The sequence below is a fragment of the Leuciscus leuciscus genome, assembly GCF_965113295.1.
Source record: "Leuciscus leuciscus genome assembly, chromosome: 6".
Lineage (NCBI taxonomy): Eukaryota > Metazoa > Chordata > Actinopteri > Cypriniformes > Leuciscidae > Leuciscus > Leuciscus leuciscus.
In genome coordinates, this window is record NC_138730.1 from 28499717 (window position 1) to 28509800 (window position 10084).

The window sequence follows — 10084 nt, forward strand, 5'->3', positions numbered from 1 at the left end:
AAACTAAAGAGTAATTATATGAAACATCATAACATCAGATATAAACAACACGAGATGAAAAAGTTGAAGAGGCTTTTGATGAGGCCCATTCTTACCCATTTGGATTCTCCTCTATATTGGCTTGTATGTGGCTTCTTTGCTATTAGTGAGAGGGTTTTTATAGTGTGGTTAGATATGTCCTAGTTATCAGATTACACTATTTCACTGAGCGAGAGAGAGGGATAGAGCCTTTACTATTTTTCTGATGCAACCAGCCGGCTCCTAATGAGACTTGCGGGCACTTAGAAAAGATCAAAAATGTACGCTCATGGAGGCTGAGAATCAAGTTCCACTAGATACATTACATTATGAAGGTTTATGTACTAGATGATATAATTGTGATTCTGTATAATACACGTTATAATTATATTGTATTTACATCAACCTTCTTTTTTTCAGCTAATTCAATAACTGAAGCATTACTTGTGAGATTTGTAAATATCAATCAAGGATTTAGGAGTTAAAGGGTTACACATTAGCATCAGAGTGGTCCGTTTCAGGTCTAAGATTATTTCCTGTGGGGACTGCAGAGGCATAAACCCCCTGATTGTGTTCATGGGACATTATAGCTCATGACCACATCAAAAGCATTATTTGTGAGCTGTAAAACCAAAGCATCTCCAGCTAGACAATATTGTAGTGTCTCCGTATAAAATATGACAAAATCTTGTTTTATTCATTTCAAACATTTCATTTGGAGCAGAACTAACAAATTAAAAGAGGATTATTTTTGTTGTTGAAGCTGTCACAGTGTCTGGTTGTGTTTCCCCGGGTACCCACTAGATGTCCTCCTTACCCCCACGGTGTCTTGCACTAGGAACTTCATCTCCCACAATTCTGTCTGTGATTGCACCCAGGTGTCTGTATTTTGTATCACCAGCTGTCTCTTGTTATCCCCTTGTCATTCATGTATATAAGCCCTGTTTGTCTTGTGTTCTTTGTGAATCAATGTTTAACGTTACACCGCGTCTGTTGCCTGAGTTTTGTCCTGCCTTGTCCTGCCTTGTCCTGCCTTGTCCTGCCTTGTCCTGCCTTGTCCTGCCTTGTCCTGCCTTGTCCTGCCTTGTCCTGCCTTGTCCTGCCTTGTCCTGCCTTGTCCTGCCTTGTCCTGCCTTGTCCGTTTCTTGTTTTTGTTATTTGCCTACCTGGATTCTGACCTTTGCCTGTTTTGGATTTCGCTTTTTGGATTACCCTTTTGATATTAAACACCTCACTTTGCTGCACTTTGGATCCTGTGCTTATTACCTTGGCGGTCGTGACAGATTGATTCACCCTCTAGGATCCAAGCAGTATGAGCGCCCGCCACAATTTCCCCGCTGCCAGAGGGGAACAAGGAGGACCATCAGCACCAGAACCCAGAATGAGCATTTTTGAATGCTTTGCACTGTGGGCTCCGATTATGGAGGAGAGAATGGCGGTCAACTCCCCTGAGCCACAGCGCAAGAACACCGGGCAAACCAAGTCGGTTAAGGTTCCCCCCCGTGAACATTCTTTCGTGGGGACCCGCCTGGTAAAGTTTCGCGGTACCCGCGGAGGTCGCAGAGGAGGTGGAGGTGGGCGGGAGGAGATCCCGTTCCATTACCCGTTCTGGCCGCACATCGATCCAGAGGTTCCCCTGCAGCGGGCTCCACCTAGTCCAGAGCCGTCCACTCACCATCAGAGACGGCGGAGGAGGAGGAAACCTCTCGGCCTCGACCACGGGTCCGAGATGATGCCCGTACAGCCTGCTGTCACGCCAGAGACTGTTCACGTCACATCTGCCCAGCCAGAGACGGTTCATGTCACGTCTGCCCAGCCAGAGACTGTTCACGTCACATCTGCCCAGCCAGAGACTGTTCACGTCACGACGTCTGCCCAGCCAGAGACTGTTCACGTCACGTCTGCCCAGCCAGAGACTGTTCACGTCACGTCTGCCCAGCCAGAGACTGTTCACGTCACGTCTGCTGAGCCGGTGTCTTCGGACAAGATGGCCGCCGCCGAAAGTGTTCCCGTCACGTTTACCGAGCCGGTGTCCATGGACAAGATGGCCGTACAGCCTGTGTCTGAGCCGGTGGTGTCTGTTCCAGAGTCGGTGGTGTCTGTTCCAGTCCCTGAGCTGGCAGTGTATGTTTCTGAGCCGGTGGTGTCTGTTCCAGTCTCTGGGCCGGAGCCAGTCTCTGTTCCTGAGCTGGAGCCAGTGTCTGTTCCTGTGTCTGTGTCTGTTCCTGTTCCTGGGCCTGAGCCGGTGACATCTATTCCTGAGCCCTCAGTGACCGCGACACTGGCCATTATGGCCACAGCCGTGTGGTGTGTGTGGGCTGCGCGCACGCTTGGACCGGTGGTGTCTGTTCCAGGGCCAGTGGTGCCAGTTCCAGTGCCTGAGCCGGTGGTGCCAGTTCCAGTGCCCGAGCCGGTGGTGCCAGTTCCAGTGCCCGAGCCGGTGGTGCCAGTTCCAGTGCCCGAGCCGGTGGTGCCAGTTCCAGTGCCCGAGCCGGTGGTGCCAGTTCCAGTGCCCGAGCCGGTGGTGCCAGTTCCAGTGCCCGAGCCAATGGTGCCTGAGCCGGTGGTGCCAGTTCCAGTGCCTGAGCCGGTGGTGCCAGTTCCAGTGCCCGAGCCGGTGGTGCCAGTTCCAGTGCCCGAGCCGGTGGTGCCAGTTCCAGTGCCCGAGCCGGTGGTGCCAGTTCCAGTGCCCGAGCCGGTGGTGCCAGTTCCAGTGCCCGAGCCGATGGTGCCTGAGTCGGTGGTGCCAGTTCCGGTGCCAGTTCCAGTGCCCGAGCCGGTGGTGCCAGTTCCAGTGCCCGAGCCGGTGGTGCCAGTTCCAGTGCCCGAGCCGATGGTGCCTGAGTCGGTGGTGCCAGTTCCGGTGCCAGTTCCAGTGCCCGAGCCGGTGGTGCCAGTTCCAGTGCCCGAGCCGGTGGTGCCAGTTCCAGTGCCCGAGCCGGTGGTGCCAGTTCCAGTGCCCGAGCCGGTGGTGCCAGTTCCAGTGCCCGAGCCGGTGGTGCCAGTTCCAGTGCCCGAGCCGATGGTGCCTGAGTCGGTGGTGCCAGTTCCGGTGCCTGAGTCGGTGGTGCCAGTTCCGGTGCCTGAGTCGGTGGTGCCAGTTCCGGTGCCTGAGTCGGTGGTGCCAGTTCCGGTGCCTGAGTCGGTGGTGCCAGTTCCGGTGCCTGAGTCGGTGGTGCCAGTTCCAGTGCCATTTCCGGTGGTGCCAGTTCCAGTGCCATTTCCGGTGGTGCCAGTTCCGGTGCCTGAGCCGGTGGTGCCGGTTCCAGTGCCCGAGCCGGTGGTGCCGGTTCCAGTGCCCGAGCCGGTGGTGTCTGTTCCAGTTCCTGAGCCGGTGGAGTCTGTTCCAGTTCCTGAGCCGGTGGAGTCTGTTCCAGTTCCAGTGCCTGAGCCGTTGGTGCCAGTTCCAGTGCCTGAGCTGTTGGTGCCAGTTCCAGTGCCAGTTCCGGTGGTGCCAGTTCCAGTGCTTGAGCCGGTGGTGCCAGTTCCACCGTCCGAGGGGTCGTCTCCGCCGTGGCCGCCCGAGGGGTCGTCTCCGCCCTGGCCGCCCGAGGGAAAGTCTCCGCTCTGGCCGCCCGAGGGAAAGTCTCCGCCCTGGCCGCCCGGGGGAAAGTGTCCGCCCTGGCCGCCCGAGGGGTCTTCTCCGCCCTGGCCGCCCGAGGGGTCTTCTCCGCCCTGGCCGCCCGAGGGGTCTTCTCCGCCCTGGCCGCCCGAGGGGTCTTCTCCGCCCTGGCCGCCCGAGGGGTCTTCTCCGCCCTGGCCGCCCGAGGGGTCTTCTCCGCCCTGGCCGCCCGAGGGGTCTTCTCCGCCCTGGCCGCCCGAGGGGTCTTCTCCGCCCTGGCCGCCCGAGGGGTCTTCTCCGCCCTGGCCGCCCGAGGGGTCTTCTCCGCCCTGGCCGCCCGAGGGGTCTTCACCGCCCTGGCCGCCCGAGGGGTCTTCACCGCCCTGGCCGCCCGAGGGGTCTTCACCACCGTGGCCGTCCGAGGGGTCTTCACCGCCGTGGCCGCCCAATGGACTGTTCGCTTTGCCCCGACCACCCGATGGACTGTTCGCTTTGCCCCGACCACCCGATGGATTGTTCGCTTGGCCCCGGCCACCTGAGAGACTTTTGGTTTTCCCCTGTTTCCCCATCCTATTGTCCATGTTTCCCTGGCCCCTGTCTTATCCTAGTTCCCCCGTGTTTGTTCCCCTGCATGGACCTGGTCCCCCGTCCCTCCCCTGGATCCTCCACCGTGTTACCTCCCTCCTGATCTCTTGGTTTGTTCTGTGTTCCGTCTTGGAGTGTCTGGGAGCCACTCCGTAGAGAGGGGGTCATGTCACAGTGTCTGGTTGTGTTTCCCCGGGTACCCACTAGATGTCCTCCTTACCCCCACGGTGTCTTGCACTAGGAACTTCATCTCCCACAATTCTGTCTGTGATTGCACCCAGGTGTCTGTATTTTGTATCACCAGCTGTCTCTTGTTATCCCCTTGTCATTCATGTATATAAGCCCTGTTTGTCTTGTGTTCTTTGTGAATCAATGTTTAACGTTACACCGCGTCTGTTGCCTGAGTTTTGTCCTGCCTTGTCCTGCCTTGTCCTGCCTTGTCCTGCCTTGTCCTGCCTTGTCCTGCCTTGTCCTGCCTTGTCCTGCCTTGTCCTGCCTTGTCCTGCCTTGTCCGTTTCTTGTTTTTGTTATTTGCCTACCTGGATTCTGACCTTTGCCTGTTTTGGATTTCGCTTTTTGGATTACCCTTTTGATATTAAACACCTCACTTTGCTGCACTTTGGATCCTGTGCTTATTACCTTGGCGGTCGTGACAGAAGCAAACAGCTCTACCAATTACGAGCCTGTGATGTTTAGTAACATGTAGATGTTTGCTTTAATAGAGACACTAAGTCATAAAATGTTTTTGAATTTTAAAACCAATATTGGAGGTAATATCTAAAATGATTTGAAGATACATTTTAAACATAATAAACATTGCATATACAGTTTTGAACTTCAGAGTTTCCTTCTCATGATTGCACATATAGTCCAGTTCAGTTCCTTTACTATACTCAAGGTTTAAAATGATTGTAAAACTTTTCAATAGCTATAGTTACTTGAGAATTCTCAGTTTTAGGATTTAATCTTATCTTTATTATAAACATTTGCAGATGTGTGATAAGAAATGGAATAGGCTTGTTTTGTTTTTGATCAACTGATCTAAAGGTAAATGTATGATCCATAAAAACTAAAGACATTTGTCTATTATCATCACCACTTAAGACAATCAATAGGATTCTGAACTTCATCATATTATTTATCACATTTAATTGTCTGAAAAATATCATGAACTACTGTAGTTTTTTGATTCACAGACATTATTTTTGTACATTCTGTTCAATTACATAAAAAAAAATTTTCCTTCAAAAATATATTCAGTTGCCAAGAATGAAAGGCATATTTGTGTTATATTTTTACAGGGTCCAAGCATCCTGATTGAAACAGAAATCACATGGCCCACAGTGTTGAAGGTCCAAGGGACTAACTCTAATAAGGGAGATTTTCAGAATAATTTAGGAAGCGCCATCGGAAGACAAACCTCTCAATGGGATATACCACTGCCAGATACTGTAGCTGGTATGGCTGACTTTGGGAAATTGGTTTAAAATAGCAGGACCGATGGAAAGCGCAGAGGCTCTAATCATAGCAGGACAAGAACAAGCACTCAGCTCTAAATCAATAGGGCCGATCCTCCTGAGACAATCCAGCACCTAATAGCAGGATGCATGATGCAGACAGGAACAGCATGCGCTTCTGGCACACCAGGACTTTACATGGAAGCATCAGAAGTCCCAAATCATAACCTGATGCTAATAGCCTGACATAATAATTTTATAACGTATTATTCATAATTAAATTTGATTATTAACATTGTCACAATTAGATATAAAATACATAATGTCATGTGTTTATATACTTCATAGTTGTTTATCTATATTTACATCATGTGTTTCATGCCAACTAATCTTGCTCTTACTAATTACAGGCTCTTTCTCTCTCTTCAGAGACTAAATGGTATTGTTACTCTCCATAATCTCTGATTTTCTCTGCGTTGTGAGAGATTTGGGTGAACCTTTACCACCTCAGTTGGTTCTATTGTTATTGGTACAATAGGTTTGTCTCTCTATTTTGTCAAAATCAACACCCAAGACATTTTTCCTTGCATCTTTTTTATTCCATTGGTGCACCAGTGATGTACAGTTTGAGAGTGCGAGTGACTGAGCCCTCTCTGACCAGACAGACGGTGACCATCTGCCTCACGGTTTTGTTCCAGTGGCATTAGTGGCACAATGTAGAAAGCTTTAAACTGTTTCCCGTCTAGCTTGGTAGTTTGAGACACAAGAATGACCCAAAAAAACAAAACAAAAAACAAGTGACCCAGTATAACCCAATGACAGAGGCCTGTTCTTTTAGAAAGAAGGGACAAAAAAAACCAGATGGTCAACAATCTCATACCACTGTAAAAAGTGTTTTGTTAAATCTAACCATGAAATGTAACACAAAACACCCTAATGTGGGCCTACATAAAATATATGAAAAATAAGAAGAAACAAATCCATTTATCTAAAATATAATCACTCGGGGGCTTCTATAGAAATATCCTTTTGTTGTATTTTATTGTAAATTATAAGGTGTCATTTACAGTACTTTAAAGACATAATTTTAACAATAATTACTGTAAAAGTACTTGTTTTTTCTTCGTACGATAATTCATTATTTTTGACTTCCAAAATCATGTTTATACTGCATTTTACAGTAAAATGACATGATGTGATTTTAAACCATTTATAAGTTTTAACTATGTTAAGGGAACTTACAGTTAAGCAATTAGCAGGTATTTACAGAAACACATTATTCTGTAAAATGTACAGAACTACAAGAAAGTTATTAACTTGAGAGAAACATTTCACAGTTTGATTTATTTAATTTTAACAAAGACTCTCTGCTTCTCTCTGAGAGTGACTTCTTAAAAGTTTACATGTGACCTTCATTTAGCTGGGAGTGTTTGGTTTGCAGGTATAAAACCATATCCTCTGTATTTTTAATGAATTTGCATCTGAGCTGGTTCATGATCAGAAAGCACAATAAGGAGGGGGGAGAAAGAGCCAGTTTCTCTTTTGACATGGATCCCAAAGGAACTATTGTCCCATTCAGTTAAAGTTGTCAAGAAGAATGCTGACAGGAAGTATTGAGTATATTGTAGTGGAGGGAGGGTGAAGGGGTGTGTGAAAGTGCAGAGAGAGAGAGAGAGAGAGAGAGAAGGATCATATCTCCATCCAGTGGCCAATTGAAATACAGCACTTTGCCCCAATCTGTCTTATTACAACTAATGGCCGTGATAGAGGTCTTGTGTTTAACCACTTAAATTCTTTCTATCTATCTATCTATCTATCTATCTATCTATCTATCTATCTATCTATCTATCTATCTATCTATCTATCTATCTATCTATCTATCTATCTATCTATCTATCTATCTATCTGGGAATTCAAGCCAAGACTATAATATTTATGTAGACTATATGGGCCATTCTACAGAATTGGTTCAAAGTCAGAGTTGGAAATGTCTTGAAAAAAAGGTATTTTCCCACAAATTTTGCATGTTTGCAAATTGTATAATATCCAAGGTACACATTTCTAGTAATTGTGCAGTAAGTTAATTATCATATTGTATTTTCAGAAAGTTTTGGAATATGTTTCCTCTCCCCAAATTTGTTACTACCGAAACACAATAATAAGTAAAAAGAATGGCTTATATTGACCTATTCATATTTTGTTTACATCTACCTTGTAAATATATTTTTTGCTATTTAAAAAAAAAAGTTTTCACAGGTAAATCAATAACAATTACAATTTTAACAATATTTCAAGTGTAATTTATAAGATTTGTTGTATTTTGAACCCAATCTTTCTTTGTAAAAGGCATTAAGTTAATCATACTGATTTCAAAGTTAAGGATTCATTAGTTTGAATATACACTGAATCAAATACTATAATAACATCTTAGTTGATAATTCAGTATACTTTATTTTAGACAAAACATCCATGTTTCGGTCGTGACAGCACATTTTCTGTAGTGACAGTAATGTTTTGGTAGCGACCACATCACATTACAGGATTTTATCTCGCATACTAAAACACTACTAAAACATACAAAGATACTAATGATTTGCATAACTGTACACAAATTTTGTTTATTTCCCCCAAATAAATGATTATGTGTTCCCTTTTGTCACTACCAAAACAGTGATGGCATGTTTCGGTCATGACTGTTTCGGTAGTGACAACTTAAGATACTTTTGAGCCTAGTTCAAAGATGATAACCAGCACATGGTTACCTAACACAGTTCTGAACAGTTGTACACACACAAAAACTAAATTTTATCGAATAACACAAAAAAAAACATGATGTCACAACCGAAACTTCACCACATGTTTCGGTAGTGACTGTTTCGGTAGTGATAATTTTAGATACTTTTGAGCCCAGATCAAAGATGATAGCCAGCACATGGTTACTTAGCACCGTTCAGTTATACACACATATGGAATTACACCCCAAAAAAAGTTTGCTTAATTGCAGAAAAAATGTGTTTGGTATTGACGTCCCTTAAAGTTACACACAGATTTTCAGACTTTTGAACACATTTCCCTCAAAATGATGGTACCTATAATGAGAGAGAGGCACACAATAATATTTCCTGATCAAAAAAATGGTTAAAATCAGTCTCAGCCAATGGACTAAAACACACACTGTTTTGGTAGTGACATGAAAATGTGGGACACATTTTTTTACATAAAGTTTCATGATTTAAAAATAAAATAATTATGAATTAAAAATGAAATATATTTCAATATCATTTTCACAAGTTGAAATTTAGGGGTTAGGGTTCGGGACAGCCACCAATTTTATTAATATATAAAATATATATATATATATATATATATATATATATATATATATATATATATATATATATATATATATATAATTTTAATTTTATTTAAATTTTATTTGTCACATACACAGTCATACACAGTACGATATGCAGTGAAATGCTTACACGACTGCCATTGACCATAGAAAAAATATCAATATAACAGATATATGAATATAGAAATAAAAATGTGTCAAAAACAAAAGTATAGAAGTTTGAAATGGCTCTGGTGTGCAAATATGCTTAAAAAGTGACTTCATAGGTGTCTTAATTAAAGTAATTTGCGTAGTGGTCCATAGATGAAAATATAAATATGATATATTTATATATTTGTGCAGTGGTCCATAGGATAAAAATATGAAAATATAAAAATATGAAAATATAGACATGAAGATATAAATGAAAATATAAATGAAAATATTAATATAAACATAAATATGTAGTGCAAAGTGTGCATGAGTATGTCCAGGGTGACCATGGAAACCCAGTCAGTGTTGGATATTGCAAAATATATTATTAGTCCTGTGTTGTGTTGTGTTGTGGTTGAGAGATCTTATCGCCTGCGGGAAGAAGCTCCTCCTCAGTCTCTCTGTGTTGGCCTTCAGGGAGATATATATATATATATATATATATATATATATATATATATATATATATATATATATATATACGATTTTATATATATTAAACACTGATATTTTAAATATTATTGTGGGATTCAATAGATAATAGAAGGATCTTAGTAAACATCTAAAATTTGAATACTTGAATGCTTTTTAAATGTGTTTTTTGGTTGTCGGACAGCAGTTTACACCAATTCTTTATGGCCCATATAATATACAAATAATGCATGTTATATCTAAGACAATAAGTCTCTCACGATCTAAATCTTTTAATCTTTTCAGTTGTGTGATCCCTGATTAAGTTCTATAAGAGAATCTTAAATATCATCTTATACATCACGCAAACTATATCAAGTTCCTTGTCATGCTATTCCGCCTTTCCCAAATGTGGATCATCGTGTTCCATTGTGTCATGTCCCCACCTCATTTGAACTTACTATGACAGAGAGCTAGAGATCAGTGACACTGACTCCTGTATGG